The sequence below is a fragment of the Ranitomeya variabilis genome, chromosome 4 (genome assembly GCF_051348905.1).
Source record: "Ranitomeya variabilis isolate aRanVar5 chromosome 4, aRanVar5.hap1, whole genome shotgun sequence".
Taxonomy (NCBI): Eukaryota; Metazoa; Chordata; class Amphibia; order Anura; family Dendrobatidae; genus Ranitomeya; species Ranitomeya variabilis.
The window spans coordinates 483844790-483868727 of NC_135235.1; the positions used below are offsets into that span (position 1 = coordinate 483844790).

Below are 23938 nucleotides of genomic sequence, written 5' to 3' on the forward strand. Positions count from 1 at the left end.
GTAATGTTTTTATGTACTCACAATGGTTGCTGCGCGGTGTTCCTCTATTGATGGTGGTTCTGGTGCTGCATTCAGGTACTTATGATGATGGTTCTTGTGATTTTGTATGTACCAACAATGGTTCTGTTTCCTGTATTGCTGGCGCTTCAGGTGCTATATTCATGTACTGTTGGTGATTCTGCTGTTGTATTCCTGTACTGATAGTGGTTCTGGTACTGTATTAATGTACTTACAACCTGCAGTAACCACCGATCCACCAAACCACTGCACGACCAGCTCTGCCTTTGCCTATTGTATCCTCACCCACCCCTTGTAGATTGTGAGCCCTCGCGGGCAGGGTCCTCTCTCCTCCTGTACCAGTCCTGACTTGTATTGTTTAAGATTACTGTACTTGTTTTTATTATGTGTACCCCTCCTCACATGTAAAGCGCCATGGAATAAATTGCGCTATAATGAATAATATAATAATAATAATGATAATAATAATGTACCGTTGGTGGTTCTGGTGTTGTATTCCTCTACTGATGATGGCCCTGGTACTGTATTCCTTCATAGGATACATTGATTTGTTCTATATCCTGCAATATATATATTAAGCAATTGGACGATAGCAGATTTAACTCACCTATGGTGATTAAATAATAATGAATGAATATTGTAAAAGCAAAGCTCAAAAAACAATGTCAGACTTGTGTTTATTCACTGCAGGTATAAATTGCACTGTGAGGAAGGGTCCCATGTTCAATTTTCGCCTCATGCAGCAAAAAAGCAACAGTTGCTCCTGGCTTGGGGACAACTACTGTGACTTCCACAATAGGTGTTAAATCCCTTGTGTGATTGCAGTGGTAGTGTATATTTGTGACACTTCTTCAATCACAATCTTCTGTAAGAGTGGTGGTCACACATGCTGACAACTACTTCTTTCACACTTGGTACTTAAGGTACCTTCACACGAAACGACTTTGTAACGATATCGCTAGCGATCCGTGACGTTGCAGCGTCCTCGCTAGCGATATCGTTTAGTTTGACACGCAGCAGCGATCAGGATCCTGCTGTGATGTCGCTGGTCGCTGAATAAAGTCCAGAACTTTATTTGGTCGTCCGATCGCCGTGTATCGTTGTGTTTGACAGCAAAAGCAACGATACCAGCGATATTTTACACTGGTAACCAGGGTAAACATCGGGTTACTAAGCGCAGGGCCGCGCTTAGTAACCCGATGTTTACCCTGGTTACCAGTGTAAAATGTAAAAAAAACAAACAGTACATACTTACATTCGCATCCCCCGCCGTCTGCTTCCCACACTGACTGAGCGCCGCAAAGTGAAAGTGAAAGCACAGCGGTGACGTCACCGCTGTGCCCTGCTACTGCCGGCGCTCAGTCAGTCAGTCAGTGCAGGAAGCGGACGCCGGGGGACGCGAATGTAAGTATGTACTGTTTGTTTTTTTTACATTTTACGCTGGTAACCAGGGTAAACATTGGGTTACTAAGCGCGGCCCTGCGCTTAGCAACCCGATGTTTACCCTGGTTACCCGGGGACCTCGGCATCGTTGGTCGCTGGAGAGCGGTCTGTGTGACAGCTCTCCAGCGATCAAACAGCGACGCTGCAGCGATCGGCATCGTTGTCGCTATCGCTGCAGCGTCGTTTCGTGTGAAGGTACCTTTAGAGCTTTTATTGTCAGGATAGGTGAGGGTATTAGGTGCCAAACATAGTAGAAAAACAGAAAAACTTTTCAACTCACCCAGTAGAAACATTCGTCTGTAGTCCACATAATGTCCGAGCAAGGAAAAAACATCTGTCTGACGTACGTTGAAACTTGTGCACATGGAAAGAAAAAACTCCAGCTACAGGAATAAAAATTATAAAAAATTTATTTAAACATATTAAAATTTGGAAAACTGCTGACAAGAGAAAAATTCCATCATTTGGATGGAAGCTACCATGTAGCTGGACGCGTTTCGAGCACATACGGCGCTCTTAGGGTACTGTCACACTAAACGATTTACCAACGATCACGACCAGCGATACGACCTGGCCGTGATCGTTGGTAAGTCGTTGTGTGGTCGCTGGGGAGCTGTCACACAGACAGCTCTCCAGCGACCAACGATGCCGAAGTCCCCGGGTAACCAGGGTAAACATCGGGTTACTAAGCGCAGGGCCGCGCTTAGTAACCCGATGTTTACCGTGGTTACCAGCGTAAAAGTTAAAAAAAACAAACAGTACATACTCACATTCCGGTGTCTGTCCCCCGGCGCTGTGCTTCTCTGCACTGTGTCTGCCAGCCGGAAAGCACAGCGGTGACGTCACCGCTGTGCTCGCTTTCCGGCCGGCCGGCGCTCACAGTGCAGAGAAGCAGAACGCCGGGGGACAGACACCGGAATGTGAGTATGTACTGTTTGTTTTTTTTTACTTTTACGCTGGTAACCACGGTAAACATCGGGTTACTAAGCGCGGCCCTGCGCTTAGTTACCCGATGTTTACCCTGGTTACAAGCGAATACATCGCTGGATCGCTGTCACACACAGCGATCCAGCGATGACAGCGGGAGATCCAGCGACGAAAGAAAGTTCCAAACGATCTGCTACGACGTACGATTCTCATATACTAAATTAGAACAGAGCCACATATATGTCCAAGTCTGGACAGAAACAACTCCCATATAATATATCAACATACGGAAAAAGGAGTCCAACCGCTGTCACTTATAGTTTTGATAAAAGGTAAATGTTTATTTTGATAACAACAAGTTTTTAGGCTATCAAGCCTGGCTTACACAAAAAATAGTAAAATCACAGTATAACAAAGGTACGGGTAACAGACTACCCCACACATCACCAAAATTATACAGCTGAAGGTTGCAGGTTCACTATTTTAGTAAGAGCATTAATCATGGTATAGTTAAATGATAGCACTCTCAACCATGTAAAGGACTCATTCAGAGTAACCATAAACAAACAGTCAATGACTGCACCTTACCCATGTGAGCCGTGGTGAATGTGTGGAGTATGGCAGCCCCTACACGTGTTTCGCGTAGGCTTCTTCCGGGGGCCGTACTATGTGTGTCCAACAGGTTAGGATTTATAGACCTCCAGCACCTGAGGCTAATCATAATGGGACTCCATATGCGGCGCATGCGCACGTGACGTCAGCGCCGGAACTAGCGTCACAGCGGGCACTCCGGGACAGGCGAGAGGCCAGGGAGCCATAACCATGGCAACCCTGACACAAACACACAGCCCAATGGACGCCGGCTGCGACGCACCGTAACTCCGACGTCACGGTCATGCGCACAGGGTCCAGCGCTTGTAAGTATAGAACGGGAGCAGCTTATGTACTAGGGTAGTGTGCATAAATAGTAAAGTGACAATGTGCATATAGTGCCTCATGTTGTGCGATCTCATATATCCCCGCCACTACAGGCAGATAAACTTATATAAAGTGCATACAGGCATATTATAAACACAAATATAAACACAAAATTAATACATCCCTAGGGGTAAAGTGACAATGTGCCAAAAAGTGCCTCATATTGTGCAATCTCATATACCCCCGCCACTACAAGCAGTATACGATAAATTTATATAAAGTGTATAAAAGCATATTTTGAACACCATTATAAAAACAAAATTAATACATACCAAACACAACCTAAAATACAATACTATATATCAGTGTATTAAACAGATTATTATAATGCATAATTAGAGAGTCCATAAACTTCAGTGGGGTACACCACAGTGTAGAAAGTTAGAAGATAGCTCCCGTTTTAGTCGACCTATCAGGTGCTCAAGTATCCACAATTCAATAGACACGTCCCGTAATGATGAACTAGAATACAGATAATTAAAAACATAATTAGAATAAAAATATATAAAAGGACACACAAACACATACTGGTGGGACCTAAATCAAAATATACCCAGTAATATTATAAAAAAGGGGCAAAACTAATCTGCTCATTTAGTCCATAAGGGACCAATGTATTGAGGACAGAGATCCACCTGCATTCATGCTGGAAAAGGACGCGTTTGATGTTACCTCCTCTAATGCCCGCATGGACCTTGTCAATGCCGCATATTCTCAGGTCATTAGGGTTACAATTATGTTTTTCCCTGAAATGCCTAGGGATAGTTTTTAAATTTTCCACTTCTTTTTCCTCCCTCGCGGCTATGATCTCCCTCACATGTTCACGTGTCCTTATGCGCAATTCCCTGGTTGTCAGGCCTATGTAAATGAGTTCACATGTACATTTTGCGTAGTAAATTACAAATGTGCTCTTACAGGAGATATATTCCCTAATTTTGAATTCTTGTAACCCATCAGAGGAAACAAATGATGTAGTTCTTTGGTGGTTTTTGCATGCTAGACACTCATTGCACGGAAAAAATCCAACCCTAGATGTTTTAATTCCAAATATCCCGGGAGATTTTGCCACATAGTGGCTATTTACCAGTATATCGCGAAGATTTTTACTCCGTCTAGCCGTCATCAGTGGTCTTACCGGAAGGTGCTGATTTAGGGTAGGGTCCGTTGTCAGGATCCCCCAGTGTTTTGATAGGATAGATCTAATATCCTCCCAATTTGAATTAAAAGTAGAAATAAACCTCGTCACTCCTTGTTGATCTGTTTTTCTACTCTTATCTCTGGATGCATGGTGGCAATTATCTTGGGATAGCAGTGAGGTCCTATCGGTATGTTTAGCTCTTTTGTAACCTTTTTTGATACAGCGTCTGCTGTATCCACGCTCCCTGAATCTCTCCCCAAGGTCCAACGCTTGGCGCTCAAAACCCTCATCAGAAGTACATATTCTCCTCATACGTAAAAATTGTCCTACAGGTACAGCCCTGATGGTTGACCCAGTATGTGCCGAAGATGCATGCAATAAGGCGTTAACGGATGTCTCCTTGCGATATACATCCATACCAAGACAACCATCAGGCTGCACCTGCATCCTAAGATCTAAAAAGGAGATTTCAGTATGATGACATGTATATGTGAGTCTGATGTTGTAGTCATTGCGGTTCAACCCAGAAACAAATAAATCCAAATCAGATGCCGACCCTTCCCAAATAAAAAAGATGTCGTCTATGAAGCGGTACCACCCTAAGATCTGGGGGGCGGCATGTGCGTCATCAGAAAAAATTTCCCTCTCCCATAATCCCAAAAACAAATTTGCATAAGAGGACGCACATGCCGCCCCCATCGCGGTACCACGCTTCTGCAGAAAAAATCGGTCTTTAAACGTAAAAAAATTGTGTTCCAGGATGAACCGCAACAAATCCAACACCAGCTCTCTGACGTCTGGATCAAGATTACTAGATTCTAAATAGAAGCTTGCAGCCCTCATGCCATCCTCGTGATCAATGCACGTGCACAGTGTTTCCACATCTGCCGTCACGAGGAGCATGTTGGGCTCGATATGCATCCCATCCAGACGTCTCAGGACGTCCGTAGTGTCCCTGACATAGGAGGGCAGCGTCTCCACCTGTGACCTAAGGTAATGATCAATGTATTTACAGAGTGGTTCGTTGAGCCCTCCTATGCCAGAGACAATCGGACGCCCTGGAGGATCCTGAGCGTCCTTATGGACCTTGGGGAGAAGATAGAACGTGGGTATACGTGGAAATTCAACAGTCAGACCATCACAAAGTTTTTTTGTAATGACCCCTCTCTCAAACGCCATTTCCAAGATATTGTCCACCCGCATCCGAAAATTCTCTACTGGGTTTTCTTTTAACATGGTATAGGTCTCTCTGTCCCTCAGCTGTCTAAACACCTCTTTTTCGTATTTCTCGACCGGCCATACATTTCCCCCCTTGTCCGCCGGCTTAATAACCACATCATTCCTATCCTGCAACTGTTTGAGGGCCTGTATTTGGTTGAAGGTAAGATTGTTGTTTTTCCTACATCTCCCCAGTTTTTTCAGGTCCTCTGTTACTAATTTAGTGAATATTTCCACCTGTGGCACTAGTGACAAGGGAGGAAATGTGGTGGACTTAGGAGTAATCGGCGGTGGAGAAATACCTGTCAAATCCTGAAACGATTCTGCCTCCAGTTCCTCCAGGATATTCAAAGTTTCTTGTTCATTTATTGGGGGTGACTCCAAATTAGACCCATGTTTAGCATGTAGCCGTTTTAATACCAGTTTCCTTGAAAATAAATTCAAGTCCTTCAAGACTGTAAAAAAATCAAAAGAGTTAGTGGGTACAAAGGAAAGGCCTAATTGTAAGACAGAGATTTGGTCTGTGGTCAGAGGTTCTGATGATAAATTCAGTACCTCTAGATTATTAGTTTTCGCCTTTTTTTCTCTCTGTGGGGAGTTAAATGCTTTTCTTTTATTAGAAAGTTATTTATTAGAAGTCGTGGAAAGTCGTATAATAAAAGAAAAGCATTTAACTCCCCACAGAGAGAAAAAAAGGCGAAAACTAATAATCTAGAGGTACTGAATTTATCATCAGAACCTCTGACCACAGACCAAATCTCTGTCTTACAATTAGGCCTTTCCTTTGTACCCACTAACTCTTTTGATTTTTTTACAGTCTTGAAGGACTTGAATTTATTTTCAAGGAAACTGGTATTAAAACGGCTACATGCTAAACATGGGTCTAATTTGGAGTCACCCCCAATAAATGAACAAGAAACTTTGAATATCCTGGAGGAACTGGAGGCAGAATCGTTTCAGGATTTGACAGGTATTTCTCCACCGCCGATTACTCCTAAGTCCACCACATTTCCTCCCTTGTCACTAGTGCCACAGGTGGAAATATTCACTAAATTAGTAACAGAGGACCTGAAAAAACTGGGGAGATGTAGGAAAAACAACAATCTTACCTTCAACCAAATACAGGCCCTCAAACAGTTGCAGGATAGGAATGATGTGGTTATTAAGCCGGCGGACAAGGGGGGAAATGTGGTGGTATGGCCGGTCGAGAAATACGAAAAAGAGGTGTTTAGACAGCTGAGGGACAGAGAGACCTATACCATGTTAAAAGAAAACCCAGTAGAGAATTTTCGGATGCGGGTGGACAATATCTTGGAAATGGCGTTTGAGAGAGGGGTCATTACAAAAAAACTTCGTGATGGTCTGACTGTTGAATTTCCACGTATACCCACGTTCTATCTTCTCCCCAAGGTCCATAAGGACGCTCAGGATCCTCCAGGGCGTCCGATTGTCTCTGGCATAGGAGGGCTCAACGAACCACTCTGTAAATACATTGATCATTACCTTAGGTCACAGGTGGAGACGCTGCCCTCCTATGTCAGGGACACTACGGACGTCCTGAGACGTCTGGATGGGATGCATATCGAGCCCAACATGCTCCTCGTGACGGCAGATGTGGAAACACTGTACACGTGCATTGATCACGAGGATGGCATGAGGGCTGCAAGCTTCTATTTAGAATCTAGTAATCTTGATCCAGACGTCAGAGAGCTGGTGTTGGATTTGTTGCGGTTCATCTTGGAACACAATTTTTTTACGTTTAAAGACTGATTTTTTCTGCAGAAGCGTGGTACCGCGATGGGGGCGGCATGTGCGCCCTCTTATGCAAATTTGTTTTTGGGATTATGGGAGAGGGAAATTTTTTCTGATGACGCACATGCCGCCCCCCAGATCTTAGGGTGGTACCGCTTCATAGACGACATCTTTTTTATTTGGGAAGGGTCGGCATCTGATTTGGATTTATTTGTTTCTGGGTTGAACCGCAATGACTACAACATCAGACTCACATATACATGTCATCATACTGAAATCTCCTTTTTAGATCTTAGGATGCAGGTGCAGCCTGATGGTTGTCTTGGTATGGATGTATATCGCAAGGAGACATCCGTTAACGCCTTATTGCATGCATCTTCAGCACATACTGGGTCAACCATCAGGGCTGTACCTGTAGGACAATTTTTACGTATGAGGAGAATATGTACTTCTGATGAGGGTTTTGAGCGCCAAGCGTTGGACCTTGGGGAGAGATTCAGGGAGCGTGGATACAGCAGACGCTGTATCAAAAAAGGTTACAAAAGAGCTAAACATACCGATAGGACCTCACTGCTATCCCAAGATAATTGCCACCATGCATCCAGAGATAAGAGTAGAAAAACAGATCAACAAGGAGTGACGAGGTTTATTTCTACTTTTAATTCAAATTGGGAGGATATTAGATCTATCCTATCAAAACACTGGGGGATCCTGACAACGGACCCTACCCTAAATCAGCACCTTCCGGTAAGACCACTGATGACGGCTAGACGGAGTAAAAATCTTTGCGATATACTGGTAAATAGCCACTATGTGGCAAAATCTCCCGGGATATTTGGAATTAAAACATCTAGGGTTGGATTTTTTCCGTGCAATGAGTGTCTAGCATGCAAAAACCACCAAAGAACTACATCATTTGTTTCCTCTGATGGGTTACAAGAATTCAAAATTAGCGAATATATCTCCTGTAAGAGCACATTTGTAATTTACTACGCAAAATGTACATGTGAACTCATTTACATAGGCCTGACAACCAGGGAATTGCGCATAAGGACACGTGAACATGTGAGGGAGATCATAGCCGCGAGGGAGGAAAAAGAAGTGGAAAATTTAAAAACTATCCCTAGGCATTTCAGGGAAAAACATAATTGTAACCCTAATGACCTGAGAATATGCGGCATTGACAAGGTTCGTGCGGGCATTAGAGGAGGTAACATCAAACGCGTCCTTTTCCAGCATGAATGCAGGTGGATCTCTGTCCTCAATACATTGGTCCCTTATGGACTAAATGAGCAGATTAGTTTTGCCCCTTTTTTATAATATTACTGGGTATATTTTGATTTAGGTCCCACCAGTATGTGTTTGTGTGTCCTTTTATATATTTTTATTCTAATTATGTTTTTAATTATCTGTATTCTAGTTCATCATTACGGGACGTGTCTATTGAATTGTGGATACTTGAGCACCTGATAGGTCGACTAAAACGGGAGCTATCTTCTAACTTTCTACACTGTGGTGTACCCCACTGAAGTTTATGGACTCTCTAATTATGCATTATAATAATCTGTTTAATACACTGATATATAGTATTGTATTTTAGGTTGTGTTTGGTATGTATTAATTTTGTTTTTATAATGGTGTTCAAAATATGCTTTTATACACTTTATATAAATTTATCGTATACTGCTTGTAGTGGCGGGGGTATATGAGATTGCACAATATGAGGCACTTTTTGGCACATTGTCACTTTACCCCTAGGGATGTATTAATTTTGTGTTTATATTTGTGTTTATAATATGCCTGTATGCACTTTATATAAGTTTATCTGCCTGTAGTGGCGGGGATATATGAGATCGCACAACATGAGGCACTATATGCACATTGTCACTTTACTATTTATGCACACTACCCTAGTACATAAGCTGCTCCCGTTCTATACTTACAAGCGCTGGACCCTGTGCGCATGACCGTGACGTCGGAGTTACGGTGCGTCGCAGCCGGCGTCCATTGGGCTGTGTGTTTGTGTCAGGGTTGCCATGGTTATGGCTCCCTGGCCTCTCGCCTGTCCCGAAGTGCCCGCTGTGACGCTAGTTCCGGCGCTGACGTCACGTGCGCATGCGCCGCATATGGAGTCCCATTATGATTAGCCTCAGGTGCTGGAGGTCTATAAATCCTAACCTGTTGGACACACATAGTACGGCCCCCGGAAGAAGCCTACGCGAAACACGTGTAGGGGCTGCCATACTCCACACATTCACCACGGCTCACATGGGTAAGGTGCAGTCATTGACTGTTTGTTTATGGTTACTCTGAATGAGTCCTTTACATGGTTGAGAGTGCTATCATTTAACTATACCATGATTAATGCTCTTACTAAAATAGTGAACCTGCAACCTTCAGCTGTATAATTTTGGTGATGTGTGGGGTAGTCTGTTACCCGTACCTTTGTTATACTGTGATTTTACTATTTTTTGTGTAAGCCAGGCTTGATAGCCTAAAAACTTGTTGTTATCAAAATAAACATTTACCTTTTATCAAAACTATAAGTGACAGCGGTTGGACTCCTTTTTCCGTATGACGTACGATTCTCAGCAGGATCCCTGATCGCTGCTGCGTGTCAGACACTGCGGTATCGTAACTATATCGCTAGAACGTCACGGATCGTACCGTCGTAGCGATCAAAGTGCCACTGTGTGACAGTACCCTTAGACTTCAGCATGAGACTAAACAAACGAACCCAATATATTACCACTAAAAGCAAGTGAAAATAATTCAGCTAAATACTTTGGGTCAATACCATGTCGGCTTTGCGGAAGGGAGAGAACCAAAGCAAAGCTGCAATGACAACAAGACATATAAAAGAGAAAAAAAAAAAACACATAACAAGCAGAATGAAAAAAAAAAAAAAAAAGATTAACTAAATATAAAATGTGGAATGAACACAAAAAACACAAGTATAAATTAATAATGCAACATAGCTTCTTTTCTGAGATTTAACCCTAATGGAACACGAGTATCTAGCAAATAGATCCAGAATGCTTCTCTGTCACGCAGGTTTTTCTCTCTATCTCCCCCCCTGATATCTCGATATATCTGTTCAATTGCAAAAACTCTTAAATTAAGGTGCTTTAACACTAGCGTCGTACGACGCACGTCGCAATGCGTCGTTTTGGAGAAAAAACGCATCCTGCAAAATTTCCTGCAGGATGCGTTTTTTCTCCATACACTTGTATTAGCGACGCATTGCGACGGATTGCCACACGTTGCATCCGTCGTGCGACGGATGCATCGTGTTGTGGCAGACCGTCGGCACAAAAAAAGTTACTTGTAATGTTTTTTTGTGCGTCGTGTCCATTTCCGACCGTGCATGCGCGGCCGGAACTCCGCCCCCTCCTCCCCAGACATTACAATGGGGCAGCGGATGCGTTGTAAAACTGCATCCGCTGCCCCCGTTGTGTTTTTTTTTTCACAGTATGCGTCGGTACGTCGGCAGGTCCATTGCGACGTGCGTCGTACGACGCTAGTGTGAAAGTAGCCTTAGTTGTTTGTCTGTTATGTATTCTGATAAAGTGATTAGAAATATTGGAAATGTGTCTGATTGATGGTTGTAATATGTCATAAAGATGTTAACGGAAACGATCTTTTAATCTTCTTATAGTAGATCCGACGTAAAAAAGTTTGCAATCTGTGCACTCAGTGATATAAATTACGTAATTTGTATTGCAGTTCAAAAAACTCTTAATAAAATTTTTTTTCTGATTTTCAGAACAGGAGAAATTAGTGTTTTTTTTAGTATAGGGAGAGGTTTTACAAGGGTGTGACCCGCATTTAAAAAACCCTTTAGTAGATAACCATCCGGTTGGATTCCTGGTACTCATGGAATCTAAATGGCTAGGGGATAAAACATTACCCAAAGTGGGAGCACGTCTTGATACTATTTTTATACCATCCTGGAGAATTGTATCTATAATATGGATACAATCTATTCCATTGGGGGAAGTATTTAGAGCCAAGAGAAACTGCAGCAATAATTCAGCTTTTAATCCTGAAAAAAACATAATTAAAAAACGTCTGACCACCAGACATTATCCCAATTGGAGCATTAAACGTGCTTTTGATATTGCTGACACCAAACACAGATCGGATCTTATTAATATTAATGCCATTTCTGAAAAACAAAACATCATTAATAAAAATTCTAATGATCAACCAGTTCTGGTATTAACCTATAGTACTTTCTTTAAATCTGTTTCTAATATTGTTTATAAAAAATCTCAACATATTAAGGGACGACCATATTATGGATACAATTCTCCAGAATGGTATAAAAATAGTATCAAGACGTGCTCCCACTTTGGGTAATGTTTTATCCCCTAGCCATTTGGATTCCATGAGTACCAGGAATCCAACTGGATGGTTATAGGTGGTTAAAGGGTTTTTTAAATGCGGGTCACACCCTTGTAAAACCTGTCCCTATTTTAAAACAAACTCTAATTTCTCCTGTTCTGAAAATCAGAACAAAAATTTTATTAAAAGAGTTTTTTGAACTGCAATACAAATTACGTAATTTATATCATTGAGTGCACAGATTGCAAACTTTTTTACGTCGGATCTACTATCAGAAGATTAAAAGATGGTGTCCGTTAACATCTTTATGACATATTACAACCATCAATCAGACACGTTTCCAATATTTCTAATCACTTTATCAGAATACATAACAGACAAACAACTAATTTAAGAGTTTTTGCAATTGAACAGATATATCGAGATATCAGGGGGGGAGATAGAGAGAAAAACCTGCGTGACAGAGAAGCATTCTGGATCTATTTGCTAAATACTCGTGTTCCATTAGGGTTAAATCTCAGAAAAGAAGCTATGTTGCATTATTAATTTATACTTGTGTTTTTTGTGTTCATTCCACATTTTATATTTAGTTAATCAATTTTTTTTCTTTTTTTTTCTCTTTTATATGTCTTGTTGTCATTGCAGCTTTGCTTTGGTTCTCTCCCTTCCGCAAAGCCGACATGGTATTGACCCAAAGTATTTAGCTGAATTATTTTCACCTGCTTTTAGTGGTTATATATTGGGTTCGTTTGTTTAGTCTCATGCTGAAGTCTAAGGCTGGGGTCACACTTGGCGTAAGACAATACGCCACGTATTATACGTCCGTACTACGGCCGTAATACGGAGAAATGTTCCCAAAATATTGATCCGTAGTCAGGGTGTGTCAGCGTATTATGCGCATGGCATCCTCCGTATGTAATCCGTATGGCATCCGTACTGCGAGATTTTCGCGCAGGCTTGCAAAACCGACATCTAATGGATTTATGTGCTCAAATGTTCATTAAAACATATATACAGTATATATATATATATATGTCATTGAGACACATATATATATATAGTCTGTATTTATATTTCATTCAGCGCGATATCTGTGAAAAGTCGGTAATTCAATTGCCGGCTTTTCATTTCTCCTTCACAAACCCGACAGGATATGAGACATGGTTTACATACAGTAAACCATCTCATATCCCCTTTTTTTTTGCATATTCCACACTACTAATGTTAGTAGTGTGTATGTGCAAAATTTCAGCGCTGTAGCTGCTAAAATAAAGGGTTAAATGGTGGAAAAAATTGGCGTGGGCTCCCGCACAATTTTCTCCGCCAGAATGGTAAAGCCAGTGACAGAGGGCAGATATTAATAGCCAGGAGAGGGTCCATGGTTATTGCCCCCCCCGTGGCTAAAAACATCTGCCCCCAGCCACCCCAGAAAAGGCACATCTGGAAGATGCGCCTATTCTGGCACTTGGCCACTCTCTTCCCACTCCCTGTAGCGGTGGGATATGGGGTAATGAAGGGTTAATGCCACCTTGCTATTGTAAGGTGACATTAAGCCAGATTAATAATGGAGAGGCGTCAATTATGACACCTATCCATTATTAATCCAATTGTTTGAAAGGGTTAAAAAAACACACACACACACACACACACATGATTAAAAAGTATTTTAATGAAATAAACACAGCGGTTGTTTTAATAATTTATTGTTCTCTCAATCCATTTCCAGGCCCTCGCTTGGCAAAATAATAAACGCACAAGATACATACCCTCAGCTGAAACGTCACGTCCCACGAAGTAATCCATCTGAAGGGGTTAACTAATATTACAGGCACGAGCTGCGATAAACCACTCGCTCGTACCTGTAATCCCCGGGTGCTGAAAGGAAAGCTGGATCTGTACTTACATTGAGTCGCGGTGAGGCGCCCTCTGGTGGATGTTCTCATGAACTGCAGCCTGGGAACTTTTTCCCACGCTCCAGGTCATATGAGGACATCCACCAGGGGGCGCATCACCGCGACTGAAGGAAATGTAGGTCAATGACCTACATTTCATTCATTCGCCGGGGAATTACAAGCAGGAGCACACCGCTGCATTTAGCAGGGCTCCTGCCTGTAATATTAGTTAACCCCTTCAGATGGATTACTTCGTGGGACGAGACGGTTCACCAGAAGGTATGTATCTTGTGCGTTTATTATTTTTCCAAGCGAGGGTGTTCCTGATGGATTGAGAGAACAATAAATTATTACAACAACCGCTGTGTTTATTTCATTAAACTACTTTTAAATCGTGTGTGTGTGTTTTTTAACCCTTTCCAACAATTGGATTAATAATGGATAGGTGTCATAATTGACGCCTCTCCATTATTAATCTTACTTAATGTCACCTTCCAATAGCAAGGTGGCATTAACCCTTCATTACCCCATATCCCACCGCTACAGGGAGTGGGAAGAGAGTGGCCAAGTGCCAGAATAGGCGCATCTTCCAGATGTGCCTTTTCTGGGGTGGCTGGGGGCAGATGTTTTTAGCCACGGGGGGGCCAATAACCATGGACCCTCTCCTGGCTATTAATATCTGCCCTCAGTCACTGGCTTTACCATTCTGGCGGAGAAAATTGCGCGGGAGCCCACGCCAATTTTTTCCGCCATTTAACCCTTTATTTCAGCAGCTACAGCGCTGACATTTTGCATACACACACTACTAACATTAGTAGTGTGGAATATGCAAAAAAAATGGGGATATGAGATGGTTTACTGTATGTAAACCATGTCTCATATCCTGTCGGGTTTGTGAAGGAGAAATGCAAAGCCGGCAATTGAATTACCGGCTTTTCTATAGAACACCGCTGCATATTTCTCGCAATGCACACGCATGGTCCGTGTGTAATCCGATTTTTTCTCGCACCCATAGACTTGCATTGGCGAGTCTCGGCCGAGATACGCTGACAATCGCAGCCTGCTGCGAGTTCCCTCGGATCCGAAATACAGTGGAGAAAATATCGGATGATGGGAGCTGAACCATAGATTAACATTGGGCCGAGTGCTATGCGATTTTTTATCGCATAGCACTCGTCCGTATTACGGTCTAGTGTGACCCCGGCCTTAGTCCTCTCTATATATACAGGTCCTTGTCAAAAAATTAGCATATAGTGTTAAATTTCATTATTTACCATAATGTAATGATTACAATTAAACTTTCATATATTATAGATTCATTATCCACCAACTGAAATTTGTCAGGTCTTTTATTGTTTTAAAAAACACTTTTATTTGATTGGCCGGGTGAAATATGCTAATTTATTGAGACAGGTTTTTTTGGGTTATCAGGAGTTGTATGCCAAAATCATCAGTATTAAAACAATAAAAGACCTGACAAATTTCAGTTGGTGGATAATGAATCTATAATATATGAAAGTTTAATTGTAATCATTACATTATGGTAAATAATGAAATTTAACACTATATGCTAATTTTTTGAGAAGGACCTGTATTTGCACAACCAAGGAGGGAATATGTAAGGACACAGTGGGAGTTGGCTTCATGGTAAACTTCTTTAGCTATGTGTAGCCAGTATTCGTCATTTTTAATGCACACACAATGTCCTTCTATTTCCGTTCTATAATCTGTCCTGCTAACGGCTTTCTGCTATCTGTGATCTTGTCAGACCTCCAGCGCCAGCTGCAGAAACTCGATAAGAACAGTAATATTCTCTAGGCATCCTGTGATCCAGCATGACATCCATTGCATGGTACACCAGCCAACCTAGACACACACACACTATTAATGATAGGGTTAAGTAAGCGTATTTTAATTATATTTACTGCTTCAGGAAAATGAAAGTAGGTCAGATTCACTGTTGAACTCTATTCCTGCTGCGAGACATCTGCGGAAACATTCATCTTACAAGAAATATGTTTTTGGGGGGTATCTAATGTAGCATAATCATAAAATAATATTCTTAAAATTAAATAAGATGTACAAATAAATAATTAAATAAATAAATAACATAACAAATGAAAATGAATAAAATAATAATATCCCTATTTATTTATTTAGCTAGTAATCTAATTGACATTTAGGTTGAAGTAACCATAAAAAAATGAGCATATTCTATAGCAACCGATTTTCCATTAATATGTTTTTTTAATCACCATTGATTTGCTCTAGGTAAAAATAATAAAATCAGTGTTACTTACCCTCCATTGCCGCAGCAATGTCCCTCTGCCACCGCTCTGGTCTTTGTTGGTCTTTGTTGGTAATGTCACAACTACAGCACATGTTGGCTGCAGTCAATCACTAAGCTCCATGATCTAGTGCAAACTACAAAGAGCTCAGAGATTAGCTTCAGTGGTCACGTGCTGTAGTAGTCCCATCTCAGAGTGTCAACAAAGCCTAGAAGCAGAAGTGGAAGGGTAGCAGTGGGGAAAACACTTTCTTTCAAATTTTTCCCTAGAGCAACCCAATGATGGTAAAAAATCATCTTAATGGATACCTCCCTTTAAGATAAGGGCATTTAAATGGCGCTTCAGGCAATCGCGCTGGAAATACATCGGTGACCTGCGTCATATGATCGTGGGTTACCGTTGTGTCTGCATGACAACTCGAGGTCTCCTGGAGACGTCTATGGTTGTTAGTGCCGGATTGCTGCGAGCGCCACCCAGTGGTCGGCGCTCATAGCAAGTCAGCAATTCTACTACATAGAGGTGATCTAACCATCACCTCTATGTAGCAGACCCGATCGGGCTATGGCAGCTTCTAGTCTCCTATGGAGACTATTGAAGTATGCCAAAAGTAAAAAAAAATGTTTTAAAAATATAAAAAAATTAAAAATATATAAAAGTTCAAATCACCCCCCTTTCATCCCATTCAAAATAATGATCGCTAAACGGCGTAGCAAGAAAAAAAGTCAAAACTCCAAAATTACGCTCTTTTGGTCGCCGCAACACTGCATTAAAATGCAATAATGGGCGACCAAAAGATTGTATCTGCTCCAAAATGGTATCATTAAAAACCTAAGCTGGACACGCAAAAAATAAGTTCTCTTTTAATCCGAGATTATGAAAAATGGAGACGCTACGGGTACCGCAAAATGGCGCTGCTTTTTTTTTTTTTACACAGATTAGAATTTTTTTCACCACTTAGATAAAAAAGAACCTAGAGATTTTTGGTGTTTATGAATACATAATGACCTGGAGAATCATAATAATAGCAGGTCAGAATTAGCATTTAGTGAACCTAGTAAAAAAAAAAACCCACACAAAGAACAAGTGTGGGATTGCACTTTTTTTGCAATTTCACTGCACTTTGATTTTTTTTTCCAGTACGAAACATGCTAAAATCAATGGTGTCGTTCAAAAGTACAACTCATCCCGCAGAAAACAAGCCCCCACATGGCCATATTGACGGAAAAATAAAAAAGTTATGGCTATGGGAAGAAGAGGAGCAAAAAATGAAAACGCAAAACCGAAAAAAGCTCCGGGGGTTAAAAACCTTACCATGTGTCAGAGTTGACCTCAGTGTGTGAATAAGGGCAGACAAAAGGACGGTGTCCCAACCAGTGGACACCAGTCAAGGGAAGCCTTTAAATGTAATCTCCAGCTCAGAAGGGGGAGGCTACACCCCGGTTTGCACAGAATGCAAAAATACAAAGAAAAACACAAAAATTGAGCTTGGTTTGAGTTGGTATACATGCAGCACATAACACACATAACATACACAAAGGGGACCACAAGCCTCCCATGTGGCAGCCCCTCCCTTGCAAGCTGATAACTAACCATATGTTCTGCTTATAGCTTTTGTCCTACCACTACTGTATTTGCATATCTGACCATTATATATGTATAACCATTGTGTATATATAGTGTGTTTTCTAGTGTTCCCTTAAGGCGATTAAATATATACTTTAGCCTTGGGCTGCTCTTTTATCTCGATTCACGAATCCACACGTCCATTTCTCAGCCTAATCTCACATGCTACTCTGGAGGGTTTCTGGCCCGATATAATCCTGTTAACGGACCAAGCGTATATCGAAAGAGGAACTAGTGGCAGTCCTACTGGGCTGATAAGGTTCTGTTTCACTAGTGCTTGTGAAGGGGGCCCATCAGCCTGTCAGGGTTGTGGGCGAGTGTGGTGCCACGTCAGTGACTGCGTGGGCCACCTGTTGTGAACTCTATTTTTAGGCTCCCTCTAGTGGTCACAAGCGGTACTGTGTAGTGTTGTCTTCTGCAGGTTGGCTGCATCAGCTGGTTCGTTATCCTTGGTTCGTTTCCTATTTAACTCACCTGGATACTCAGTTCCTTGCCTGCTATCAATGTATTCAGTGCTCTTCAGATTCCTTGTGATTACCTTGCTCCCAGCCTCTCCAAGACAAGCTAAGTTTTTGTCCGTTCATTTTTTGATTATCAGCATTCATCATGTTTCTTGTCCAGCTTGCTAAGATGTGATCTCCTCGCTTGCTGGTTGCTCTAGGGGACTGAGTTTCTCCCCCCACACCGTTAGTTGGTGCGGGGTTCTTGAAATCTCAGTGTGGATATTTTGTTAGGGTTTTTTACTGACCGCATAGACCCCTTACTATTTTCTGCTATCTAGTATTAGTGGGCCTCATTTGCTGAATCTGTTTTCACCCCTGTGTATGTGCCTTCCTCTTACCTCACCGTTATTATTTGTTGGGGGCTTCTATATCTTTGGGGATTATTTCTCTGGAGGCAAGAGAGGTCTTTCTTTCTCTCTAGGGGTAGTTAGTTCCTCAGGCTGGCTCGAGACGTCTAGGATTTTTTAGGCACGTTCACCGGCTACTTCTAGTGTTTTTGGATAGGTTCAGATTTGCGGTCAGTCCAGTTTGCCACCTCCCTAGAGCTTGTCCTATGTTTGTTACTTAGCTGGAGTAATTCGTGATCCTCAACCACTAAGGTTCATAACAGTATAGCAGGCCGAAAAAGTGTTTAATGCATCGCAGAAGTGGGATAAAAAGAAGACCTGAGTACATTTTTTTTTCCCCCGCTTTTCCTTTGCTGCAGTCTGTTTAGTTTCTTTCATCCCCTTGAACTCTGGGTGGTTTTGAGCTCAGCTGCAGACATGAATATTCAGACTCTGACTTCTAGTGTGGATCATCTTACTGCACGGGTGCAAAGTATTCAGGATTTTGTTATTCATAGCCCTATGTCAGAACCAAAGATACCCATTCCTGAGTTGTTTTCTGGAGATAGATCTAGGTTTCAGAATTTTAAGAATTAAGAATAATTGTAAGTTATTTCTGTCTCTGAGACCTCGTTCCTCTGGTGATTCCGCTCAGCAAGTTAAAATTGTTATCTCCTTGTTGCGCGGCGACCCTCAAGATTGGGCCTTCTCTCTGGCGTCAGGAGATCCTGCATTGCTTAATGTAGATGCATTTTTTCTGGCTCTGGCTCTTGGACTGCTTTATGAGGAGCCTAATCTTCAGAATCAGGCAGAAAAAGCATTGCTGGCTATCTCTCAAGGTCTGGATGAAGCAGAGGTGTATTGTCAAAAATTTCGGAAATGGTCGGTGCTTACTCAATGGAATGAGTGTGCCCTGGCTGCAAATTTCAGAGAAGGTCTTTCTGAGGCCGTTAAGAATGTTATGGTGGGGTTTCAAGTCTGAGTGATTCTATGGCTTTAGCCATTCAAGTTGATCGGCGTTTGCGGGAGCGCAAATCTGTTCATCCTTTGGCGGTATTTTCTGAACAGAGACCTGAGTCTATGCAATGTGACCGAACTCTGACCAGAATTGAGCGACAAAGTCATAGACGTCAAAATGGGTTGTACTTTTACTGTGGTGATTCTACTCATGTTATCTCAGCATGCTCTAAACGTTTAAAAAAAATCGCTAAACCTGTCACCATTGGTACGATACAGCCTAAATTTATTTTGTCTGTTACTTTGATTTGTTCTTTGTCGTCCTACCCGGTTATGGCTTTTGTGGATTCGGGTGCTGCCCTGAATCTGATGGATTTGTCGTTTGCCAGGCGCTGTGGTTTTGTCCTGGAGCCTTTGGAATTTCCTATTCCTCTGAGGGGAATTGATGCTACGCCATTGGCTGAGAATAAGCCTCAGTATTGGACGCAAATGACCATGTGCATGACTCCCGTACATCAGGAGGTGATTCGCTTTCTCGTTCTGCATAATTTGCATGATGTTGTCGTTTTGGGTCTGCCATGGCTGCAGGCTCATAATCCAGTTTTAGATTGGAAAGCTATGCCTGTGTCAAGTTGGGGTTGTCAGGGAATTCATGGCGATACTCCGTTGGTGTCTATTGCTTCTTCCACTCCTTCTGAGGTCCCTGAGTTTTTGTCTGACTACCAGGATGTATTTAATGAGCCCAGGTCCAGTGCCCTGCCCCCTCATAGGGATTGTGACTGTGCTATAAATTTAATTCCTGGTGGTAAATTCCCTAAGGGACGACTTTTTAATTTGTCTATACCAGAGCATGCCGCGATGCGGAGTTATATAAAGGAGTCTTTGGAGAAGGGACATATTCGCCCATCCTCTTCCCCTCTTGGTGCAGGATTTTTTTTGTGGCCAAGAAGGACGGTTCTTTGAGACCTTGTATAGATTATCGTCTTCTGAATAAAATCACAGTCAAATTTCAGTATCCTTTGCCAATTGTCTGATTTGTTTGCTCGGATTAAGGGGGCCAGTTGGTTCACTAAGATAGATCTCCGTGGTGCGTATAACCTTGTGCGCATTAAGCAGGGAGATGAATGGAAAACAGCATTTAATACGCCCGAAGGCCATTTTGAGTACTTAGTGATGCCTTTTGGACTCTCTAATGCTCCTTCTGTGTTTCAGTCCTTCATGCATGACATCTTCCGAGAATATCTGGATAAATTTATGATTGTTTATCTGGATGACATTTTGGTCTTTTCTGATGATTGGGAGTCCCATGTGAAGCAGGTCAGGATGGTGTTTCAGGTCCTGCGTGCTAATGCTTTATTTGTGAAGGGCTCAAAATGCCTCTTCGGAGTACAGAAGGTCTCCTTTTTGGGTTTTATTTTTTCTCCTTCTACTGTGGAGATGGACCCAGTCAAGGTCCAGGCTATTCATGACTGGACTCAGCCTACGTCTGTTAAGAGTCTTCAGAAGTTCTTGGGTTTTGCTAATTTTTACCGTCGTTTCATCGCTAATTTTTCTAGCGTGGTTAAACCTTTGACGGATTTGACCAAGAAGGGTTCTGATTAGGGTTGAGCGAAACGGGTCGTTCATTTTCAAAAGTCGCCGACTTTTGGCTAAGTCGGCGTCTCATGAAACCCGATCCGACCCCTGTGCTTGTCGGCCATGCGGTACGCGACTTTCACGCCAAAGTCGCGTTTCAATGACGCGAAAAGCGCCATTTCTCAGCCAATGAAGGTGAACGCAGAGTGTGGGCAGCGTGATGACATAGGTCCTGGTCCCCACCATCTTAGAGAAGGGCATTGCAGTGATTGGCTTGCTGTCTGCGGCGTCACAGGGGCTATAAAGGGGCGTTCCCGCCGACCGCCATCTTACTGCTGCTGATCTGAGCTTAGGGAGAGGTTGCTGCCGCTTCGTCAGAAGCAGGGATAGCGTTAGGCAGGGTCCACTAACCACCAAACCGCTTGTGCTGTAGCGATTTCCACTGTCCAACACCACCTTCGGTGTGCAGGGACAGTGGAAGCTATTTTTTTTTTTTTTTCCCTCAGCGCTGTAGCTCATTGGGCTGCCCTAGAAGGCTCCGTGATAGCTGTATTGCTGTGTGTACGCCACTGTGGAAACCAACTGCTTTTTTCAAAGCACATATCCTCTTGTTCCTTCCTTTCTGCACAGCTATCTTTTTTGTTTGTCCACACTTTTTATTTAATTTGTGCATCAGTCCACTCCTATTGCTGCCTGCCATACCTGGCTTACATTACTGCAGGGAGATAGTAATTGTAGGACAGTCCCTGTTTTTTTTTTTTTTTTTGGAAGATTAAGATTGGCATTTCTGCTACAGTGCCATCCCTGTGTGTGCCATCTCTCACTGAGTGGGCCATAGAAAGCCTATTTATTTTTTTCCTTGATTTGTGTTCTAAAATCTACCTCAACACAAAAACACTACATCAATCAGTGGGAGAAAAATATTGGCCTCAGTCAGGGCTTGTGTGCCACTCCTGTGTGTGCCATCTCTCATTCAGTGGGCCATACAAAGCCTATTTATTTTTTTGTTTTTTTTAATATTATTGGGTTTCTAAAGTCTCCGTGAAAAAAAAAAAATACATAAAAAAACAGTGGGAGAGTAATATTGCCCTTTCAGCTTGTGTGCCAGTCTTGACTCCTGGGTGTGCCACCTCTCTCTCTCTAATTGTGGGCCATAGAAAGCCTATTTATTTTTTTGCTTTTTTTAATATTATTTGGTTTCTAAAGTCTCCCTGAAAAAAAAAAAAATACATAAAAAAACAGTGGGAGAGTAATATTGCCCTTTCAGCTTGTGTGCCAGTCTTGACTCCTGGGTGTGCCACCTCTCTCTCTCTAATTGTGGGCCATAGAAAGCCTATTTATTTTTTTCCTAGATTTGTGTTCTAAAATCTACCTCAACACAAAAACACTACATCAATCAGTGGGAGAAAAATATTGGCCTCAGTCAGGGCTTGTGTGCCACTCCTGTGTGTGCCATCTCTCATTCAGTGGGCCATACAAAGCCTATTTATTTTTTTGTTTTTTTTAATATTATTGGGTTTCTAAAGTCTCCCTGAAAAAAAAAAAAAATACATAAAAAAACAGTGGGAGAGTAATATTGCCCTTTCAGCTTGTGTGCCAGTCTTGACTCCTGGGTGTGCCACCTCTCTCTCTCTAATTGTGGGCCATAGAAAGCCCATTTATTTTTTTCCTAGATTTGTGTTCTAAAATCTACCTCAACACAAAAACACTACATCAATCAGTGGGAGAAAAATATTGGCCTCAGTCAGGGCTTGTGTGCCACTCCTGTGTGTGCCATCTCTCATTCAGTGGGCCATACAAAGCCTATTTATTTTTTTGCTTTTTTTAATATTATTGGGTTTCTAAAGTCTCCCTGAAAAAAAAAAATACATAAAAAAACAGTGGGAGAGTAATATTGCCCTTTCAGCTTGTGTGCCAGTCTTGACTCCTGGGTGTGCCACCTCTCTCTCTCTAATTGTGGGCCATAGAAAGCCTATTTATTTTTTTCCTAGATTTGTGTTCTAAAATCTACCTCAACACAAAAACACTACATCAATCAGTGGGAGAAAAATATTGGCCTCAGTCAGGGCTTGTGTGCCACTCCTGTGTGTGCCATCTCCCATTCAGTGGGCCATACAAAGCCTATTTATTTTTTTGTTTTTTTTAATATTATTGGGTTTCTAAAGTCTCCCTGAAAAAAAAAAAAAAACATAAAAAAACAGTGGGAGAGTAATATTGCCCTTTCAGCTTGTGTGCCAGTCTTGACTCCTGGGTGTGCCACCTCTCTCTCTCTAATTGTGGGCCATAGAAAGCCTATTTATTTTTTTGCTTTTTTTAATATTATTGGGTTTCTAAAGTCTCCCTGAAAAAAAAAATACATAAAAAAACAGTGGGAGAGTAATATTGCCCTTTCAGCTTGTGTGCCAGTCTTGACTCCTGGGTGTGCCACCTCTCTCTCTCTAATTGTGGGCCATAGAAAGCCTATTTATTTTTTTGTTTTTTTTAATATTATTGGGTTTCTAAAGTCTCCGTGAAAAAAAAAATACATAAAAAAACAGTGGGAGAGTAATATTGCCCTTTCAGCTTGTGTGCCAGTCTTGACTCCTGGGTGTGCCACCTCTCTCTCTCTAATTGTGGGCCATAGAAAGCCTATTTATTTTTTTTCCTAGATTTGTGTTCTAAAATCTACCTCAACACAAAAACACTACATCAATCAGTGGGAGAAAAATATTGGCCTCAGTCAGGGCTTGTGTGCCACTCCTGTGTGTGCCATCTCTCATTCAGTGGCCCATACAAAGCCTATTTATTTTTTTGTTTTTTTTAATATTATTGGGTTTCTAAAGTCTCCCTGAAAAAAAAAAAAAACATAAAAAACAGTGGGAGAGTAATATTGCCCTTTCAGCTTGTGTGCCAGTCTTGACTCCTGGGTGTGCCACCTCTCTCTCTCTAATTGTGGGCCATAGAAAGGCTATTT

At 42.0% G+C, this 23938-nt stretch overlaps 1 long non-coding RNA gene across 1 annotated transcript; it reads right to left on the minus strand.

The window, feature by feature from the left end:
- Positions 1-531: 531 nt before the first annotated feature.
- On the minus strand, positions 532-15702 carry LOC143769055 (uncharacterized). Its single transcript, XR_013214190.1, has 3 exons — positions 15639-15702; positions 1742-1844; positions 532-578 (listed from the first exon to the last, which is right to left on the minus strand). It is a non-coding gene; the product is annotated as an uncharacterized LOC143769055 (long non-coding RNA).
- Positions 15703-23938: the final 8236 nt, after the last annotated feature.